This window comes from Oncorhynchus nerka, linkage group LG21, assembly GCF_034236695.1.
Source record: "Oncorhynchus nerka isolate Pitt River linkage group LG21, Oner_Uvic_2.0, whole genome shotgun sequence".
Lineage (NCBI taxonomy): Eukaryota > Metazoa > Chordata > Actinopteri > Salmoniformes > Salmonidae > Oncorhynchus > Oncorhynchus nerka.
The window spans coordinates 27,634,709-27,656,983 of record NC_088416.1 but is presented as its reverse complement, the minus strand read 5'-3'; the positions used below and the strand labels follow the sequence as shown (position 1 = coordinate 27,656,983).

General features: G+C 44.6%; 1 protein-coding gene across 2 annotated transcripts in view; it reads right to left on the bottom strand.

Annotated features, from left to right (window-relative positions):
• The window catches only part of LOC115104246 (sphingosine 1-phosphate receptor 2-like), a 32,303-nt gene extending 10,939 nt beyond the window's left edge, over nucleotides 1-21,364 (bottom strand). The window contains exon 1 of one of the 2 annotated variants that reach the window (XM_029625575.2): nucleotides 20,651-21,364. The gene's annotated coding sequence lies outside the window, so the exon portion shown is untranslated. Of the gene's footprint in view, nucleotides 1-4,618; nucleotides 4,791-20,650 lie in introns of those variants that run through there. The other variant, XM_029625576.2, reaches the window with a different exon arrangement.
• Between the last annotated feature and the right edge of the window lie 911 nt (nucleotides 21,365-22,275).

Here is a 22,275-nt window from a genome sequence, read left to right as displayed (position 1 = left end):
ATTCAATGAACCATAAACAATTAATGAACATGCACCTGTTGAACGGTCGTTAAGACACTAACAGCTTACAGATGGTAGGCAATTAAGGCCACAATTACAAAAACTTGACACTAAAAGAGGCCTTTCTACTGACTCTGAAAAACACCAAAAGGAAGATGCCCAGGGTCCCTGCTCATCTGTGTGAACGTGCCTTAGGCATGCTGCAAGGAGGCATGAGGACTGCAGATGTGGCCAGGGCAATAAATTGAAATGTCCATACTGTGAGACGCCTAAGACAGCGCTACAGGGAGACAAGACGGACAGCTGATCGTCCTCGCAGTGGCAGACCAAGTGTAACAACAACTGCACAGGATCGGTACTGGAAAAAAGAACTGGAAAAAAGTGCTCTTCACTGACTTTTGTCAGTTGCCAACCAGGTGTGATGGTCGGATTCGGGTTTATCGTTGAAGGAATGAGCGTTACACCGAGGCCTATACTCTGGAGCAGGGATCGATTTGGAGGTGGAGGGTCCGTCATGGTCTGGGGTGGTGTGTCACAGCATCATCGGACTGAGCTTGTTGTCATTGCAGGCAATCTCAACGTTGTGCGTTACAGGGAAGACATCCTCCTCCCTCATGTGGTACCCTTCCTGCAGGCTCAACCTGCCATGACCCTCCAGCATGACAATGCCATCAGCCATACTGCTCGTTCTGTGCATGATTTCCTGCAAGACAGGAATGTCAGTGTTCAGCCTGGATCTCAATCCCATTGAGCACGTCTGGGACCTGTTGGATTGGAGGGTGAGGGCTAGGGCCATTCCCACTTGAAATGTCCGGGAACTTTCAGGTGCCTTGGTGGAAGAGTGGGGTAACATCTCACAGCAAGAACTGGCAAATCTGGTGCAGTCCATGAGGAGGAGATGCACTGCAGTACTTAATGCAGCTGGTGGCCACACCAGATACTGACTGTTACTTTTGATTTTGACCCCCCCTTTGTTCAGGGACACATTATTCCATTTCTGTTAGTCACATGTCTGTGGAACTTGTTCAGTTTATATCTCAGTTGTTGAATCTTATGTACATACAAATATTTACACGTTGTTTGCTGAAAATAAACGCAGTTGACAGTAAGAGGACATTTCTTTTTTTGCTGAGTTTATATTGTCACCATGTAGCCCATCTTGTTTGTCTCCAACACCAAGGTTGTTTTACATCCACAAATGATCAGAACTAAAACAACCAGATAAAAATCTGTTTTACATAATCATAGCTGCTCAAAGTTTATCACGCAATGTGTATTTCGTACGATATTCAAATGAACCATGCTGAATATTGACGAGTCCGAATAGTAAAGATCTTCTGAAACGTTATCCTCTGGGACCTCGGGTTCGACTGGTACATAGAGCCTGGTAACACTGTGCAACAAAGTGGGACTTGAAAGGGGGTTGTAGTAGATGGGACTTAGAAAAATAAATGTTCTCTCTCATTAACCAGCCCAAGTGATTCTGAGTTCAGGCACATACATTTTAAAAATGTGAAAACTATTTCTAAGATGCGCACTTTCAGATTTTCCAAACTCACCTGCGTTGCTCACACTTTGAAGTCCACAATGTAGAGGGGATGTTCTAAGGGTTATCCAAATGATGATGATGGACAGAGAGATCCGCCAATTATTACTGAGAGATCAGCCAATTAAAACCAGTGGTTGTTTCGAGACCCGTTCTGAGGCGCTGTAAAACCAGACGGTTCGACAGAGAGCCGGCTGATAGACAAAATTATGTGGTTCCTAACCCCACACTGAGACAAACCCCCTCCTCACACTGTGGTCATGTGACCAACTGATAGCTCCCTGCTCTGCTCTCACAAAAGCCCCAGGTGGTGTTTTCCCTTTCCCAGCAACACCTGATAAGCCCCAATTAGCAGTGTGTCTGTGTGTGCCTGCTGCTCCCCTCCCAGATAGCTGTTCCATTACCCACCTGCTGTCACTGCAGCACTCACAGCTACCCAGCTCCACTTTCTCCTGCTGCAGGGGAAACCAGTGAACCTAGACATCAGTGTTTGAGATTCCTCAGACACAACATTGTCTTGTATAACTGTACTCAGTCACATGGACACACGGAGACGTACATACATATACAGTACCCTGAGGGGTCAAAACATTAGGAACACCAATATTGAGTTGCACCCCCATTTGTCCCCAGAACTTCCTCAGTTCGTCGGGTCAAGGACTACAAGGTGTCGAAATGGGATGCTGACACATGTTGACTAACTTGTTTCAACTGGGCCCTCACCAATGAGCTTGGAATAGAAACAGCTGTATTTTCACAACAGAGGTAGCCTATTTCATGGGATCAGCCAGTGGCGCTTCTAGCTTTTATGGCTCACAGGGCGAACCGCCCCCCCCCAGCAAAAAAAAAAAAAACACACAAATAATAATAACATTTAAAACTATATAAATATAAAAATATGACTCAAATATCAAAAATAAGTAATAAAGACAAATAGAAACACGTGTGTTGATTTGGCACTCGAGCATCAATACGTCACCCATCCCCCAACACTGTCAACCAAGACTAAACCAGTTCACCTTGGTGGTGTGCAGACTGGTTTTATATTATTCTGAACCATTTCACACAAACCAGACAAAAAATGCAACAATATGTCTGTGAAACTATATATTCACAGTACTATGAATGAATTGTGGTTTATTTGGTAGCATTTCGTAGTGTGACTGATTTGACTAATTGCATTAGTAGTGTAAAATGTTAGAGGCGCTCTATTTGATAGATTCCCCTGCTCCCCCTACCTCGGGCTTCCAATGGGGAGACCTGAGGTCAACCTACCCCCGCCTCCCTCCCCATCTCGTACTTCTGAGTGGGAGACCTACCCAGGCAGTAGCCTGCCTAGCTCACAAACTAGAATCAGGGCGCCCACTCCGACAAGGTTAATTGACCCACAGTCCCACACGGTGACATGATATCATTGACGTGCCTTGCAAATGAGCAATAGAAAACCAATCACGCAAATGTCACCATTCCTCATTTTTATGCGCGACCACCCAAGTGGCGCCCCCGGCGGCTGCCCATGTTGCCTATACCTAAATCCGCCACTGGGATCAGCAATATGTTGCTATTTCACACCGAGGTTACTTAAGCTCAAGAAGGAGAGTGTTGGAAAAGATTTTCAAATATAGTGAGGAACTATGGTCATTCCCAATGAATGTACAACACTCTGTTGGCTTTCTGTGTGAGGTGATGAACAAAACTACTTTGAGAAGCTCCGCAGCTCATAAGTCGTGGCGAGTTAAGACAATCAGAAATGGCCTACTATCAGACATTCCCAAATGGTAACTTTTATAGGCCTACATTTGTGCACAGGCCATGTACTTCTACGCATGTTCAAGCTAAATATACAAACATAAAAAACAAGTCACATAATGAAACAATGAATGCGCACAAATTAACGGGAAACAGAGCGCTTATTCTGGAGAGGGGGACGCGCCTATAGTGCGTTTTTGCCACAAACCCATTCCCTTCTTGTGTCGACATTTTTAATTAGGGATGTCATTTATGAAAATACTAGGCTGTAGTGTGTAGACCACAACTCAATTCTTTTAGATGTAGGCCTACAACAGAAAATGCATGTGAAACATTAACATTTCAGTTTTATCATTTCAATATGAACCTTTTACACTTGACTCTTCCAAAACGTGTATTTTACACTCGAGCAGTACTCACAGGCAAATGTCATAAAAGACAAAAACTTTTGAGCATCTCATCCTAAAAGCGCCATGACGGTCAAAATGACCATATCATATTTAACAGTAGAATAGCGGGGCCTCTAGGAGTACCAATAGCCACCAGTCTAATAAATCCATTGAACTAGAAAAGCCTGGCCTCATAGAACCCCCCCTTCGTGCAAATGTAATATGGTTGTGTTTATGAAGGTGTTCGGTAACAATACAAAATGTAAATACTTGAAAGAACATAACATTTTCATTAGTGTATGTTCCTGTAGGCTAGATGGTGTAGTTTCAATATAGTTTAGGTCTAGTTTGGATGGGCCTAGTGGGCAGGCAACTTGTCTTACAGTCAGAAAATACACTATCATTTTTTTTGGTTGTATTTACAGTCTACGTGCTTCTGGATCAAGAAATACATTTTCTGATTCTAATTTGCATTTGGTGTCCTGATGTTTCTTATGAGATATTTTAACATAATAAATGCATTCATTTAGCAATTAATTATTTATTCTGGAATATTTAAACAATTGAAATATCAAATGGTCAGAATGACGCCGAGTGTTAATGTTCACTGCCTGCCTGTGAAGTCAAAGACATTCTGCTGGCATCGCAGTAATAAAGCTGCATTCTTTTCATCTTTCGGCTCCATTTGCATCCGATACAGACCTGACCCAATTTGGATCCCATTCTCTGACATATTTTGGGTCATATCTGGTCCACCTCGGATCCGAATCGGATGGGGAATTGATTTTGAAAAAATGTCAGATGGGAATATCACAAATCCAATTCGATTTGGATCTACATTTCCAGATCTGAGATGACCTCTACTTCACACTACCTCTCTATCACATTAAAGCTGTTGTGTTATCATCAAAGCACCAGACAGATGCAATCTTACCTCTGTGGTAGAGTAATCTCTCTCCTCCTCCTAGCTAATCTCTCTCAGACTTTTAGAGCAGCCAGAGGGTTATGGGTTATCATTATCCATCATAGTCCCACGCTGGATAGGAACGCTCTCTGCTGTGATTGGATGCCTTGTCGGGTTCCATTTTTGGCCCGTCTAATGGTGTTGTGAGCATACTCGTTGAGAGCTCTGCTAGCTGTCAGGAGGACTGTTCCATTCTGCACTCCCTCCCCTTAACGCCTCCTCCCCCACCCCGGTCCCTGACCACAGGTTCTCACTCTTGATGCCAAGTGCCATAGTGTCTCGAAGGGATCAACACAAATGCAGTGAGATTGAGCATTAAAGATGTCAGTGCAGGAAGGAAGAGAGATTTACATCATCAGCAGCACCGTGACACACAATGCAGTGTATAAAGTCAAGAAGCAATAGGGCTTGAAACATGCATGATAACAGACGTACAACATACAGTGCCTTTGGAAAGTATTCAGACTCCTTGACTTTTTCCACATTTTGTCACGTTACAGCCTTATTCTAAAATGGACGAAATAAACACAATTCCTCAGCAAAAACAGAAATACCTGATTTGCACAAGTATTCAGACCCTTTGCTATGAGACTCGAAATTGAGCTCAGGTGTTTCCTGTTTCCATTGATCATCCATGAGATGTTTCTACAACTTGATTGGAGTCCATCTGTGGTAAAGTCAATTGATTGGACATGATTTGGAAAGGCATGTCAGAGAAAAAAACAAGAAGCCATGAGATCGAAGGAATTGTCAGTAGAGCTACGAGACAGGATTGTGTCGAGGCACAGATCTGGGGAAGGGTACCAAAACATTTATGCAGCATTGAAGGTCCCCAAGAACACAGTGGCCACCATCATTCTTAAAAGGAAGAAGTTTGGAACCTTTCTGAGCAACCGGGGGGAGAAGGGCCTTGGTTAAGGAGGTGATCAAGAAGTCAGGCTATAGTGGGACTGAATCAGGCTATAGTGGGACTGAATTTGCTGTTGATAGTAGGTGGCAGCAGTGTGTCTCTGCTCTCTATCCACATCCCTGAGCCCCAGGGCTCCATCCATGACATGAAGTGATTTCACAGCCATCACTGCAGCATTGATCACCCTCAGTCAGTTCCCAGAGCAAGGCAGAAGCAGAGGCAGAGCATTCAAGTTCACAGAACCAGCAGGACCAGGGGCAAAGGGGGCAGAAACACTATTTGGATAGTCTATCTGTAGATGCTCTACAGACAATCAGCAACATTTAAACTATCTACTAACCATAACCCTAGCCCTTATTCTAACCCTAACCCTAGCCCTTATTCTAACCCTAACCCTAGCCCTTATTCTAACCCTAACCCTTATTCTAAACCTAACCCTAGCCCTTATTCTAACCCTAACCCTTATTCTAACCCTAACCCTAGCCCTTATTCTAACCCTAACCCTTATTCTAAACCTAACCCTAGCCCTTATTCTAACCCTAACCCTTATTCTAACCCTAACCCTTATTCTAAACCTAACCCTAACCCTTATTCTAACCCTAACCCTTATTCTAACCCTAACCCTAGCCCTTATTCTAACCCTAGCCCTTATTCTAACCCTAACCCTAGCCCTTATTCTAACCCTAGCCCTTATTCTAACCCTAGCCCTTATTCTAACCCTAGCCCTTATTCTAACCCTAACCCTAGCCCTTATTCTAACCCTAGCCCTTATTCTAACCCTAGCCCTTATTCTAACCCTAACCCTAGCCCTTATTCTAACCCTAGCCCTTATTCTAACCCTAACCCTAGCCCTTATTCTAACCCTAGCCCTTATTCTAAACCTAACCCTAGCCCTTATTCTAACCCTAGCCCTTATTCTAAACCTAACCCTAGCAAGCAGTCGCTTATCAACAGATAGTATGATCCTCCGTAGAGCATGTACAGATGGACTATCCAAATAACACAGAGCAGAAGAGACACGAGCAGGACTCATCATAAACCCTAACCGCGGTCACTGTATAGATAGATCGGTCTTTGAGTTCCATCTGCAGTCACAAACAGAAGGGTTTTTATCTCGAGGGGGTGGGGGTTCCATATGGAAAATACAGACAACATTAACAATCCAATTGTGAGGCGTAAATGAAATAACACTAACTGCTGCATTAACCCAGGGTAAGTCTTCAGGGCAACAGTCATGAGGTCGGTTGTTGGTATCAGTGATGATCTGTGAGTGAGTGAGTGAGTGAGTGAGTGAGTGAGTGAGTGAGTGAGTGAGTGAGTGAGTGAGTGTGAGTGAGTGAGTGAGTGAGTGAGAGATTTCAGTGAACCTCCCCTGGCCTTCTTCCTGTCTGGTGTTCTCTCCTCTAGATAGGCTCAGTATTGACAGGCAGGCTGATAATACCCACAACCCCTCAGCCATGCAGACAGGGCTGAAAGCCACACCAAGAGAAAAAAACACAGATGCAAAACTGAAACGACACAACAACACACGTGTGCTAGCGGACCAGACAGAGATACACACAGACACCTACAAAATGCCAAAAGAACAATACTATCACTCGCAAAGACACACCAGCATAATCTTATCTATATGCATACCACTTTGACACTGATATTCACAAATGTTTAGAGCTCAATTTCCTAAACAAAGGAAATGGCTATGGTGAAATCTCCACGAGCAGTCTCTGGACTTTGGACTGGAGAGTGAATCACTTGGTCTGTCTGTGATTTGACCTTTGACATACAGTTCAGTAGCACTGGGCCTTGTGGAGCTGGCTACAACGTGGGTTGACTGATTGTGGGGGAGTGAAACTCAGGCTCAAGAGAGAAGAGGCTCTGTCGTTGAGAGACTTGCACTGTTCATATGACCAGCAGGCAGCTAAATTTAAAAAAAAACAGAAAGGGGAGAAAGAGGGGGTGGTTTTGTGTGTATGTGTGTGTGTGTGGGGGGGGGGGTGAGAGGCTGTTTCTGTGTCACACTGTGACTTGTATTGTAGAGAGGCCGGACGGACCAGAGATATGAGATGGAAGCCTGCAATATCTCAGTTTTAAGCGTTAAGAGGAATTCCACAGGGGAACTTAATGCACATTCGGAGAAAGATGAAAAAAAAAAAAACATGCTGAAAAAATGTCTTTGTTGCTTGATTTGTGTAAACTTGCCAAACCAGGACCCAGACATACACATTCACATTCCTCTGGCTCTTCACTGGGACGTATTGTTTAGATTAGTTGTAGTGAAATATTAGTCCAGTAATGATCATTGAATCAATATTGACATGAATGCGTTATCACTGCGTAGCTATATAGCTATAGTAGTACAGAGTCAGACAGGCATAACTTCTACTGATGCAGAAATACATTTGGTTACATACTGTGACTAGACACCCCCTTCTGTTTTTTTGTTACAGAACTCTAAATTTGCAGAGATGCTGACTACTTCCTTGGAAAGGCACACATGTTTTTTTAGCTTCAAAGACAGAACGTGTCTTCCTCTCCCCCTTTGTCGTATGGTGTGGGGATTTCATCATTCTGGGAGGCTTGTTAAAATCTTGCTGAAGCTGGCAGATTATTTAGGAAGTGTAATTTTTGTATTCTTTTTTTTTAAAACACTGAATGACGGATAATCTTGTCATTAGGGATTAACCTTCCCCTCATCAGCAGATGACAGTTTGAGCACAGCCTCTTTTGGGGGTCTAATTTCTGTCTGCACAGTTCGGTCAAGAAGCAATGTTCACTTTCACTGGGTGTGTGCATCATGCCAGGCATTCGTTCGCGCTTTCGCTCGCTCCCTCGGAACAAAGGGACAAGTGAAGAGGAGCATCGTGCAGAGGAGCCCCCCGGCAGCGATTGGTAACCCACATGATCGACAGCCCCCCCAATCTGCCCAACGGGAGGGGCCAGGCATCAGAGGGGGTGGTGCCTTTGAGGCAATTACTGTAATACATTCACCCTCAGACCATTCCTGTCAACCCCTGTCCCACGGGGCACACTGCCAAAATTATTCATATTCTTACGTCGCACTATTCTGCATATTTCTCTTTCATCCGGCGTCCTGATTTAAAGGGACCACATTTCCCTCTGTGTTCCCCCTCCTCCTCTGGTATACTTTACACTTACCACAGAGATCAAAGCACAAGGGCACGAAGAGGTGATTAAAACCCCCATCAGGAAGGGTTGATTTAGAACACATCTGGAGCAGACATGTTCTTATAGTTACGTATTAAGGCCTCATTACTCCTTATTCTATTTAAAAGGAACCACTGGTTTGAGCCCGTTCATGAGTCTTACCAGCAGCACCATGCAGAAACTGTTTCAATTGGACGCACTGAGCTATCTTAACCCCACATCTTACCAACACTCATTTCACGTGAAAAGTTCGCAACAACCTGAGCAGTTCTACGTTGCTCAAGAGATCACAGTAACTACCGTAGGTTTCCATCCAATTGGTGACAGATGTTCATGCGAATAGTCTAACATCAGCATAAAGAAAATATGTTCATTTTCTCACCAGTAGCGTGTTTCAACCAAACGTACTTGTCGCGGATAAAAAAAAAAGCAGTGCGATGACATTAGATTTTTATTTGGTACAAGCAAAAAACAAACAGTTAAATGGGTTTCCATTACATTTTTCAACTCTACCGATAGTTTTGTCACAAAATGTTTTGTTAAATAGCAAATGTTCCTACTCTAGTCTTGGCACGTGGACTCTAGCCAACAGCTCCCAGATACAGTGAGGGTAAGGTAGCCTACATGATGAGATTATGGACAAGAGAGAGAATATTTGTATTTGTCAAATGGCAGTCAAGCACCGATCATCAATCATGTCACCAGAATAAGACCCTCGATATTTATTGGAAAGGAGCATCAAGATCACCATGCACTTTCACCATCCTGTGAAGTTTGCCATACCTTATTTCATCTGTAGCCTAATAAACTGAATGATTTCCTGAGTCTTAATGGGAGGACCACACACCATATCATTGCGTGACTCAGTTTACTTCGATATGATGGTTATTATATCAATATTTGCACATAAAAAGGTGTTTCCACCTCCATTTCTCGCATAATACATTTTACAGACACAAAAAGATCCCACCATGTCAAAGGAACAATTGATCTGTCTGCATTTATTTTTTTTTTAAATGTACCTACACTTTGTTTCCATCCTAGCTGTCGTGATTTATTTTTATAAAAGGTATGACTTTGCTTGCATAAAAACTGTGGACGGAAACGTGGTTAGTGTCACAAAGGAAGCGTGGTGGTGAGAGCTAACGGCATGCTAATGTTCTCACGGCACTAAGACACGTACACACTAGTCACATTACTGGTAAACCACAGAGGCAAGGCTCGGAATATTTACACTCAGCCCGGAGGTGTGATCTTGCATGTGTGTGTATGCATCATGTTAATGAATGTAAGCACTATAGAAGCGGATTCCAAATGCTTTGAGGCATCTCTGTATGTGTGTGCAATATTAGTTGTGTTTGTGTGTGTGTGTGTGTGTGTACACAAATTGGTGGTGAGGGTGCAAGCAGTGACTGTGACACTACAAACTGCATGCTTGTTCCTCTGATGTTCCCGTGGTCTTTCTATGCATCAATAACAGCAGACTGTCACGGGACAGAGAGCTGGGAGGCCACAATGGAGGGGGATGGTGCGAATGAAAGAGATGTGAAATGTATTTAAAAAGAATATGGTAGCATCTATAGGTGCGAACAGAGGGGGACAACGCAGTTACATTTACATTTACATTTAAGTCATTTAGCAGACGCTCTTATCCAGAGCGACTTACAAATTGGTTCTGATTGCTTTCAGCCTCTATTTAGACGCTGCATTGAGACCTTCCGTATTTTATTAACACAGACCTGTATTCAGAGCTTTGACGTCAGAAAAACACATGGTTGCCTAGTGAGAGAACACTCTACAAACATTCAACAAAGTTTTAGACAGGATGATCTTTAAAAAACTAACCAGAGCTAGCCAATGTGTCTCCTGAAAAACAACGAGGATATTTCGACATCCAGAGACCTCCCGAGCACTGACATAAAAAGAGAGCCAATCCCCCCCTGAGACGGGACACGAACTGAAGTACTCATGTAACATACAGTTACAGTACATGATAAAAGCAGACCACATACAGAGGCACAGTGAGCTGTACGGAAACAACCCAAGAGGTTCAGTTTCAAGGCACACGCACAAGTACAGTGAAATGCCTTTCTTGCAATAATCACTAACAATTTATTACTAGAAGAATAATAAATATGAAATACACAATAAAGTAAGCAAGCATTCTATATACAGCAAATATTTAAAAAGTCCATTCCAATACCATATTTACATGTGCAGGGACACTGGAGTGATGGAGGTAGATATGTATAGGGATAAGGTGACTAGGATACAAGATCAACAGAGTCGGAGCAGCTTGCATGTGAGTGGGTGTGCGGGTGTGTAGAGTCAGTATAAATGTATGTGCATATTATGTGTGAGTGAGCGAATGATAGAGTGAGTGTTTGTGTGTGTGTGTGTTGGAGTGACAGTGGGTGTGAAGGGCTCTGTGAGTGTGCATAGACAGTGCAAATACTGAAATAAAAGGTAAATAAAGATACAAGTTAAACTCGGTCCGTGTAGCTATTTTGTTAGCTATTTATCAGTCGTATTGCTTGGGCATAGAAGCTGTTCAAGAGCCTGTTGGTGTCAGACTTGATACTCCAGTACCTCATGTCGTGCGGCAGCTGAGAAAATTGTTGTCATGAGAATCTTCAATCCCAATGATAATAACTAACAATCAACAAGCTTTGACCAATCCCCGAGGTTAGTAAGACCCTGGGTTTAATGATAATTAGGCAAAGACTCATCTTATGCAAAAGGTTCGTACAGTTTATTCATGAGAGCGCTCTGAAGACCATTATACAAAGACGTCCATTTTATAATTCACTCCCTACTTACGCACATACCTCCACACAAACAGTAGATATCCTACGCACATACATACGAACAGTAGGTGAGTTGTATCCATTGTTTATCACTACCAAGCCGACAGTTCCATTCCCCCGAGATTAGAGGAACCTTGAAAGGACTCCCTGTCCTATCGTAAGTTTCTCAGAGTTCTAGCCAGGTCGGGTCATGCATAGTTCAATTGTTCTCGGTATCTCCTTAGTCACACACACACTCACACATTTCTCTCCCTCACATGTCTCTACCGAACCTTATTGGACTTACGTTTAGTACTTTAATGATTCATTATACATGCTACATAAACTAATAATCACTAATAGTTACGTTTCAGGGTGGAATTCTTTAATCATTACCTTTAAGCATGTAAATACCCTTATCAATTGTCTATGACTTCGGAGGTTGGGATCTTTGATGATTTTCCAGGCTTTCTTTTCACACTTCCTAATATAGAGGTTCTGGATGGCAGGGAGCTCGGAGCCAGTAATGTAATAGGCTGTCCGCACAACCCTCTGTAGTGCCATGCGATCGAGGATGGTGCTATTACTATACCAAGCGGTGATGCAGCCATTCAATATGCTCTCAATGGTACACCTGTAGAACATTTTGAGGATGAGGGCCCATGCCAAACTTTTTCAAACCACCTGAGGGGGCAGAGGCGAGGTTGAGCCTTCTTCACGACTGTGCGTTTAGACCATTTTAAGTCTTTAGTGATTTGGACAATGAGGAACTTAAAGCTGTCTACCTGCTCCACTGCCGGCCTGTCGATATGGATGGAGGCGTGGTCAACCCTGCCTCCCATTTCCTGTAGTACACGATGAGCTCCTTGGTCTTGCTGACATTGAGGGAGAGATTGTTGCTCAAACACCACACTCTCAAGTCAATGACCTCCTCCCTGTATGCTGACGCATCGTCGGCGGTCATCAGACCTACCACCATCGTGTCATCAGCAAACTGATAATGGTGTTGGAGTCATGCGTGACCGCACAGTCGTGGCTGAACCGGGAATACAGTCCTAGTGAAGGGTCAACGTGTATATACAATACATGGAGGTGATGTTGTGTCCTCAATAATCAGAAACAATCCAGTTGCAATAGTGTTCAGACCCAGAGTCCTAAGCTTGGTGACGAGTTTGTAGAGGATAATAGTGTTGAGCTGTAGTCAATGAACCGCATTCTCACGTAGGTATTCCTCTTATCTAGGTGGGGGAGGGCAGTGTGGAGAGCAATTGAGATCGAGTCATCTATGGATCTGTTGGGGCAGGATGCCAATTGGAGTGGGTCTAGGATGGTGCAGTTAATGTGTGCCATAACCATCCTCTCAAATGATTACAGAAGTGAGTGCTACAGTGCGGTAATCATTGTAGCATGAAGCCTTAGAGTTCTTAGGAAGAGGGATGATTAAAACGTGGGGAATTACAGGCTGGGACGAAGAGAGATTGAAAATGACTGTGAACATGCCTGCCAGCTCTTCTGAGCATGCTCTTGAGAACAAACCCTGGAATACCGTCAGGGCCCGCGGACTTGAGGGTGTTGACCTGATTAAAAACCCTTCTCACGTCGGCCTCAGAGAGTGAGATCCACCAGTCCTCTGGGTCGGTGACGGCCCTCACTCCCGGGTCAATGTTGTTGTTGTCAAAGCGTGCATAACATGCATTGAGTTCATCTGGTAGAAAGACATTGTTGAGCAGATCACTGTTGGGTCTTCCTTTGTAATCCGTCATAGACTGTAGCCCTTGCCACATGCGGCGGGCGTCAGAGCCTATGTAATATAATTCCACCTTATTCCTATATTGTCATTTTGCTCGTTTGACTCTGCGGACGTCATAGCGGGCCTTCTTGTACTTATTCCAGTCTTCGGCCGTAGCATCAGGGTTGCCCGTCTTCGGCCGTAGCATCAGGGTTGCCCGTCTTCGGCCGTAGCATCAGGGTTGCCCGTCTTCGGCCGTAGCATCAGGGTTGCCCGTCTTCGGCCGTAGCATCAGGGTTGCCCGTCTTCGGCCGTAGCATCAGGGTTGCCCGTCTTCGGCCGTAGCATCAGGGTTGCCCGTCTTCGGCCGTAGCATCAGGGTTGCCCGTCTTCGGCCGTAGCATCAGGGTTGCCTGTCTTCGGCCGTAGCATCAGGGTTGTCTGCGATAGCGCTGTGTGTAGTAGCGCCAACCCCAGTGTTAATCCAGGGCTTTTAATTGAGGAAGCAGCGAACCCTGACTGTGGGTACAACATTGCTGATGCATTTTCTAATGAAGCCATTGACGGAGGTGGTAAGATCATCAACGTTAATCGGTGGAGTCTCAGAACACATTCCAACCAGGGCTAGCAAAGCAGTCCTGAAGCATATCTTCTGATTCTGGTGACTATTTATCAACAGAGCAAATCACGGGTACTTCCTGTTTCAGCTTCCGCTTGTAAACAGGAAGCAAGAGTATGTGATTTGCCGAATGGCAGACGAGGGAGGACATTGTATGCTTTCTTATGGGTAGAATAGCAGTGGTCTAGGACTTTCTCCCCTAGTGGCGTTGGAGACGTGTTGATGGAAGTGGGCCATCGCGTGTCTTAGTGATGTCGAATTAAAATCGCCGGAAACCAGAAAGGTGGCCGCTGGGTGTAGGGTTTCCTGCTTGTTTATAGCCTTGTACAGTTTGTTAAGCGCCAGTTTATTATTTTGATTGGCCTGAGGTGGTATGTATACAGCAGTCACAATAACAGCTGAAAATATTTGGGAGTTTGGGGGATTTTGGGCCATGCTACAACTATTTCACTGCCTTGCAACCTCTCTAAAAGTCCCTTGATGGAACAGTTGTATGTGTATACATTTGTGTATGCATGGTATAATATTATGAGCAGGTCTGAAAGTACTCTGTCATGCTGTGGGGGTATGGTTGAGGGCAGTGAGAGAACGGCTACTTGACTTTGACCGGGAGCAGAGAGAAGATCTCACAATAGTTACAACATTTGACCTGTTGTCACATTTGGTTGAGACAAACATCGTCCATTTCCAATTGATCTGCCGACTCCTATAAATCATTCTGAACTGTTGCATGACCTCAATCCAGTTCAGTTACTCGTGGTGTGTTTTAATTTGTGCAGTTCACTTAAAATCCCATTTCAGTATGTCAGTCTGTTAATAATGAGAGGAAGTAGGCCAGCCAATACAGAGTCTGTCAGTCTGCCACATCCATCTTTATTCATAATCACACATTAGAGATGTATCTCCAATATGTTGTTAATGGAACAGACCTTCTTTCAGAGTTCTAAGTCTCAGTAAGCGGGTCCAACACTGCTCGAAGAACCTTAATCTGAGAGGCCTGACTCCAACTCCTTGTCTCCCTCCTTTTCCCTGGGGGTTGAAGAAGCCCAGCTTTTCTTCCAGCTGCACAAACAAAGCCAGCTCAGAATTACAATGGCTGCCAGAATGGAGGGATGAGGAGGGTGGGGTGGGGAGGGGTCCAAACCACACATCTCCATGTGTACCTGCTCCAACATCACTGAGACATGACCACTGGCTGGGTTTGACCAGACACCAAGAATCCACTATCTGACCACATTGATTAACCATACTCCCTCCCTAACGTAAATCACAGTAGAATAGTGTTCGTACACTGTACAGTTTTCAAAGAGTTGTCGCCTTCTTCGAAAGCCACAAAGCCAAAATTAAAATGTTGAGGTGGTTTGTTACGGTTTCATGTGCCATGGATGAAAGATCCAATACTGCAATCCAATCACCTTTCTTAGCCTAATTACTTAGACTGGCAGAAGGTTTCTCTAAGTATATGGGTGGTCCAAGTTAACAATACTGTATGATACAGACATGCCTTTATCACAACTGTGAAGGATGATTTGAACCAAATCCCTTTAATGATATGTCAGGCATGCTGGTATGTTGGTGAGGGTATTAGGGTGCGTAGCCATGGATACTTTTATGGTTAAGTGACTAGAGAAGACGGGAGATGTACAGGACCTTTTAAAGCTGTTGGATTTGCTTAAGGAGTTTAAACATCATCCTGGACTGAAATACACCAAACCTTTTCCCTCCTCCAAATGTCAGCTCAACTAAATATTTATAAAGTATTCCCGAGGGCACGTCTGAGTTAGACATATTATGTTTTGATATAGTTTCATGTGTCTGTGTAAGATGTTGGGAATGGGGGAAAAAAGCAGAGCAGGCCATATATTTCCTGATCGGAGACACTCCCAGTTCTTGGCTGTGTATCAGAAAGCTACATGCTGTCAGCTGTTTGTTGCAGCTTGTACTTCTGCAGCCTGCGAACAGAAGGCACTTATTTTGCTACAGCTGCCACACCCAGGAAAAGTGTTTTTCAGGCTAGCGGAGATTCTCATTTGGGCAAAAGACCGTCCTCTCATTGACTTCACCTTCCTCTCTCCTCCATGACCCAGTAAAACCGATAAGTAGTCGAGTGTCAATTCGTTAGTAGGCGAAGGAAGAAGGCTGCTCCCCTCCTCGATTACCAACTTCGACAGAGGAAGCACAAGAGTATCCACACCACAGGAGGTTGGTGGTACCTTAATTGGGAAGGATGCAATCGTAATGGCTGGAGGGGAATGGTCTCAAATACATCAAACACATGGTGATTCCATGTGTTTGTTGCCATTCCATTCGCTCCATTCCGGCCATTATTATGAGCCGTCCTCCCCTCAGCAGCCTGCACTGATCCTCACGGCAGGTAGCGCAGAAGTGTTTTAATACCGCCACACCCCCTTTGAGTCAGCTGATGTTTTCCCGAAGGAGAAGAGCATGCACACATTTATAAATGATATGCTACTTATCCTTTTATCTAGAATATTGCACTAACTACATTTGTTTTGATCACTTTATACATTTATTTGGGGATCCACCCCTGTAAAGGCATTACACACATTGGTTGTAGGATACATTGTTAGTCAGTGCTGCAGCTCTTATCTGTAAGTAGGGGATTGACACGTGACTGTTTCCTTTTAACCCTGCCTGTACAAGCCAGAACGTTGTTGCACCCGTTGTTCCCTTCTCTGATCTTTCCGATGTTCGTACCCCTTTAGAAATGGCTGACTAAAGTAAAGTGGTTGTGTGTAGTGGACAACAAGAGGCTTCAGCGTCCCTAAGGATAAAGCCTTCTCACTGCTTCGTATTAGCGGCCTCGCTCTCCCAGGATTGGAGCTGAAACATGAGCATCCTTTAGGGACAACCCCACCCACATCTCCCTCCGACTTTAACCCCCATGTGACCCGGCTTCCGACCTGGCCTAGAAATAAACCCACACATCCAGGTCCCACTGCTGAATTATCATCCATTTATTTATCCATCTGTTTACTTTCAACATTGGTTTATTTATTCGTCCATTGATTTCACTTGCATTTCTCACGCGCTACTGCTCCTCGCAGTCTTCCTCCATTCAGTAGGCTTTGGTGACCCTGGGGCTCACGGGGTCTTTAACAGTAAGTCCGCCTGGTTACACTGTGTGGTTGCTGGTTACACTGTGCGGTTGCTGCTGTCATGTCCACCTGGTTACACTGCGTGGATGCTGCTGTCATGTCCGCCTGGTTACACTGTGCGGTTGCTGCTGTCATGTCCGCCTGGTTACACTGTGCGGTTGCTGCTGTCATGTCCACCTGGTTACACTGTGCGGTTGCTGCTGTCATGTCCACCTGGTTACACTGTGTGGTTGCTGCTGTCATGTCCGCCTGGTTACACTGTGCGGTTGCTGCTGTCATGTCCACCTGGTTACACTGTGTGGTTGCTGCTATGATGTCTGCCTGGTTACACTGTGCGGTTGCTGCTGTCATGTCCGCCTGGTTACACTGTGTGGTTGCTGCTGTGATGTCTGCCTGGTTACACTGTGTGGTTGCTGCTATGATGTCTGCCTGGTTACACTGTGCGGTTGCTGCTGTCATGTCCGCCTGGTTACACTGTGTGGTTGCTGCTGTGATGTCTGCCTGGTTAAACTGTGTGGTTGCTGCTGTGATGTCTGCCTGGTTACACTGTGCGGTTGCTGCTGTCATGTCCGCCTGGTTACACTGTGTGGTTGCTGCTGTGATGTCTGCCTGGTTACACTGTGCGGTTGCTGCTGTGATGTCTGCCTGGTTACACTGTGTGGTTGCTGCTGTCATGTCTGCCTGGTTACACTGTGTGGTTGCTGCTCTCATGTCTGCCTGGTTACACTGTGTGGATGGTTGACTGCCGGTGTGTTGGAGCTGTTAACAGCAGCACTCCAGGACTCTGTCACTTGGGCCAGAGATGAGAGTGTGTGAAGTGAACGTGTGTGAAGAGGGTTGGCAGAGGTCAGTGGTGGCTGCGGCGTGGCGGGTTTTGTTCTAGTGTAATGAGCCGTGAGGTCACATGGTCCCAAAGCAGACGGCCAGTCGCCTGGATCAGGTTATATCTATCTCCAGCCTGTCGGCCAGCCCCCCCCCCCCTCCCTCTAGCACAGGCGTCCCATCCACACCCGAAACAACCCACAGCACCACCACAACATCCTCATCTCACACCTGATATTATTCTCCACCTACATACACTGAGTATACCAAACATTAAGAACACTTCCCCACCTTTACCCTCAGAACAGCCTCAATTCGTCGGGGCATGGACTCTACAAGGTGTCGAAAGTGTTCCACAGGGATGCTGTCCCATGTTGACTCCACTGCTTCCCACAGTTGTGTCAAGTTGGCTGGATGTCCTTTGGGTGGTGGACCATTCTTGATACACACAGGAAATTGTTGAGCCTTAAAAACCCAGCAGTGTTGTCGTTCTTTGACACAAACCAGTGTGTCTGGCACCTACTACCAGACCCTGTTCAAAGGCACTTCAATCTTTTGTCTTTCCCAGTCACCCTCTGAATGGCACACATACACAATCCATGTCTCAACTGTCTCAAGGCTGAAAATTCCTTCTTTAACCTGTCTCCTCCCCTTCATCTTTAACCTGTCTCCTCCCCTTCATCTACACTGATTGAAGTGCCATTTAACAAGTGACATCAATAAGGGATCATAGCTTTCACCTGGATTCACCTGGTCAGTCGATGTCATGGAAAGAGCAGGTGTTCATAACGTTTCGTACACTCAGTGTATGTCCCTCTCCCACCCACCACCCCTCTCAAATGATGTTATCATGGAGAAATGTTTGCTCGTCTTTATTTGGGGCTTTTTGTCTGTAGTGGCTCCCATGTGCATCAGAGCATTCCGTTAGTTTTGCACTCTGTTGCCATTGGTTAAGCATGAGCTAATGTCATCAGGAGCTTTTAACATTTTAGAGAGGCTTAATGACCAGCACACTGAAAAAAGAAAGAAAGAAAGAGAGAGGGGGGGGGGGGGAGCTGAGGAGAGAGAGAGAGCGAGAGAGCGAGAGAGAGAGCGAGAGAATGATGGATGGGTGTTTTTATCAGGTAATAAAACACTAGTTCCTCCTCCTTATCAGCTTATCTTGGTGTTTCTCTTACCATGAATAGATTACCGACACCCTCATTCTGTGTGGGTGTGTCTGTATAAGGTGTTTTTGCATAATGCTATTCTTTGAAAGAGCAGAAACATGCAGGGTGCATTATGCTTTTCATTGTCAGTGTGACCCAAAACTGTGCCCCTAACAAACACCATTTCATTCATCTTGGCCAAGGTGCAGAAAGGTCATAAACACACAACACAGCAGTCACCTAAATCCATACAACCCAGACAATTATGACATATCCTGTTCCACACATCTTAATCCACATATTCAACACGCTGAACTGTAATGTCAAGCAGTGTCTGACGAAGGCCCTAAAAACTGTCAAAGACTCCAGCCACCCAAGTCATAGACTGTTCTCTCTGCTACCGCCCGGCAAGCAGTACCGATGCACCAAGTCCGGAACCAAAACAGCTTCTACACCCAAGCCATAAGACGGCTAAATATTTAAACAAATATCTACATTGAACCTTTTTCCCCTCTCTTCTGACTCATTACACACACTGCTGCTACTGTTTATTATCTATCTTGTTGCCTAGTCACTTCACAACTACCTATAATACATATCTACCTCAATTACCTCGTACCCCTGCACCTCAACTCAGTCCTGGTACCCAGTGTAGATAGACAATGAGTATCGATAACTTGTCTATTTTTTCCTTGTGTTATCATTTTTTCCTATCATTTTGACATGTTTCTCTCTTCATTGTTGGAAAGGGCCCGTAGAATACACCTGTCGTTTAAAAAGCATGTGACAAATAAACTTTGATTTGATTTTGTAGTCAGTTAAGTCATTTTGGAACACTTGAAAACATGTTCGAATGGAAATCAGGTTGAATCCACCAGGCGCTGGGGTCCCCGATCCCGCGAATGCCCACCAAGCAGCTCCGCTCCGGTGAGATGGTATAATGGAGCCTTTTGTTTTATTAAAACATCCTTTCAGGACAATGCGCTCTTTACAGTGACGGATGAGCGGACCTTGACAACACCCGAGGGGGGAACAGCGGGTCTCGGAACCGCTACAAGACGTATAGAAGCCCCCTGCGAAGCTAAAGCCAGGGGACCACAGCACCACCCCCTCGACAAACTACAATACACATAGAGCAGTAGTGGATCCGCCAGCAGCGGGCACCGTGGCTTGTTAATATTTAATGGATCATGTTACTCATTAAACAGAACGTTACAAAACATCTGTTTAAGTAACAATACATTTATTGACGGATCATTTTCTGGTTGTTTGATTAACCATATAATGTACAACCTTGAGGAACACAGATAAGGTATCACCCAAAACACCCATACGCTTCTCTTAGAAGTTGTGTGTGGTTTCCTTTTACGTTATATACTGATATACCTCTCAACACGTTTGACTGCATCCTGGTAATCATTCATGCTGTCATTAAGGTTACTTAAACAATCCTGTGTGATTAGACGTCAGTGGTTGCCACTAAATACGTGCAATTGGTCTTTGGGTAGGTTTATTCATATAAAATAATAAGCTATATCTTCCCAAAGTGGGCGAAGTTCATAACCGCCCTCGTGTGTTGCAGACTCGCTGCACATTGTTCATTGATTGATAGTGTCTTGGTTTTTCAACAAACGGCACGATTAGAGTGTACACTTGCCACAATTGTACAATTTGACTGGTAGGTCTACACATGAAACCACTTACCCCATGTGCGAAGTCGGCGGGTGCAGCGAAACCAACGTAGGCCGATGTAGTTGTGGCTGTTGTCGACAAAAGTTGTATAATGTGGCTACCTATCTCCGAATCAAATGCATATTCAAAAGTTCACTTGATTTGTGAGCGATGTCTTCTTCTGGGTCGAGGGTAATGAGGACAATCAAAAGTTCGGATGACGACTGGACAGTGTTGCTCTTCTGGTCATAGATAAATCCATAGCTGGAACTACTCTGTCTCAAAAAAATGATATACTGCGAAGACTGAATGATTCCCAATACAAAATACTTTAAAGACAATGCCTGAGACTTCTCGTTAGGCTCATACGTTCTCCTTTGTTGCTCTATTCCCAGTGTCCGTGTAGTTGTTCCTTCTCTAACTCTGAGAACAACAGCTCCACAGGCTATGGAACAACAGGGAGGCGCGCGCACATTACGCGCCGGTCACACACATATTTCCCAACTCAAAACCACTGTCGAAACGTCCTACTACATAATATGAACACCAGTCCCGTTTTTCGGCTAATGGTTAACACTTGTAATGTTCAGCTAAACCCTCTACCTTTATTCATAGTCACTAATTAGACTTACAGGATATCAGATAGCATTTCCATTGTGAATTTTTCTCTGTCCAGTGGACAAATGAAGTCCAGATGTTTTAGTCTTTAATCTTCCACCACCTCACTTCCGGAGCCCTCACGCACCCTGGATGAACGTGAGTCCAGTGCTCCTCCAAATCTAAACTAGCCTGAAATCGCAGGAGTCTTCTGACTGACTACAGTACTAGAAATACTGTCTCTGGCATACAGCCTATTCATATACTGAAGAAGTTCAGTGTTTCCCGCACATTTATTTTTATTCGATTTTACTATAAGGGAAGGTTTTTGGGGGGAAATGCATTTGCATTTCCACTTTGATATGTCTCATGGCAAAACATGTAAATACGAGTTGAGTCAGTTGTACATGTTGACTCATTCTTGTTTTTGTTTTGAATCAATACATCACACATTTGGTCTGCTGTCAGTCAAGAAGGTAGGCGAGAGGTGAGTATGGGCATGTTCTATCAGCCATTATCAAGCCAGAGGTCTAGCCTAGCTACTGTAAGGTGATGAAGAGTGACATCAATGTAATGGTGTCATATACGGCAGACCAGAGACCACATGACACATTACACACATCTTGGTGGCAAATGAAATTAGGCAATGAAACTCACACAGATTAAACATATAGTCCATAAACTGTCTGCTTTCTCTCCCTGTGTTGGTGAGTGAGTTGAGAGTGAATAGAGCTGCATAGTAAGAGGAGACAGGCAGTGATTGGGCAACCCCCCCACCCACCAACTGTAGTCATCCTTCCTACCTTTCTTCCTTCCACCTCTCCTTCTCCACCAGCTGCGTGGGAGGTGTTCTCTCAGAAGTTGGGGAAATTGTGACATTATCTTGAATAGAAACACACTGTATATTTGGGAGAATTCAAAAAGAAACTCAAAGTAAACGTTCTGTTTCTCTGGAAACTGAGAAAGGTTCTTCAACATGTGGGCATACCTACCCTCTAAGGTGCCAATACTTTTCGTACCTCCATGTCAATGACGTCCTCCACTTAAGAGTTGGCAGTTTG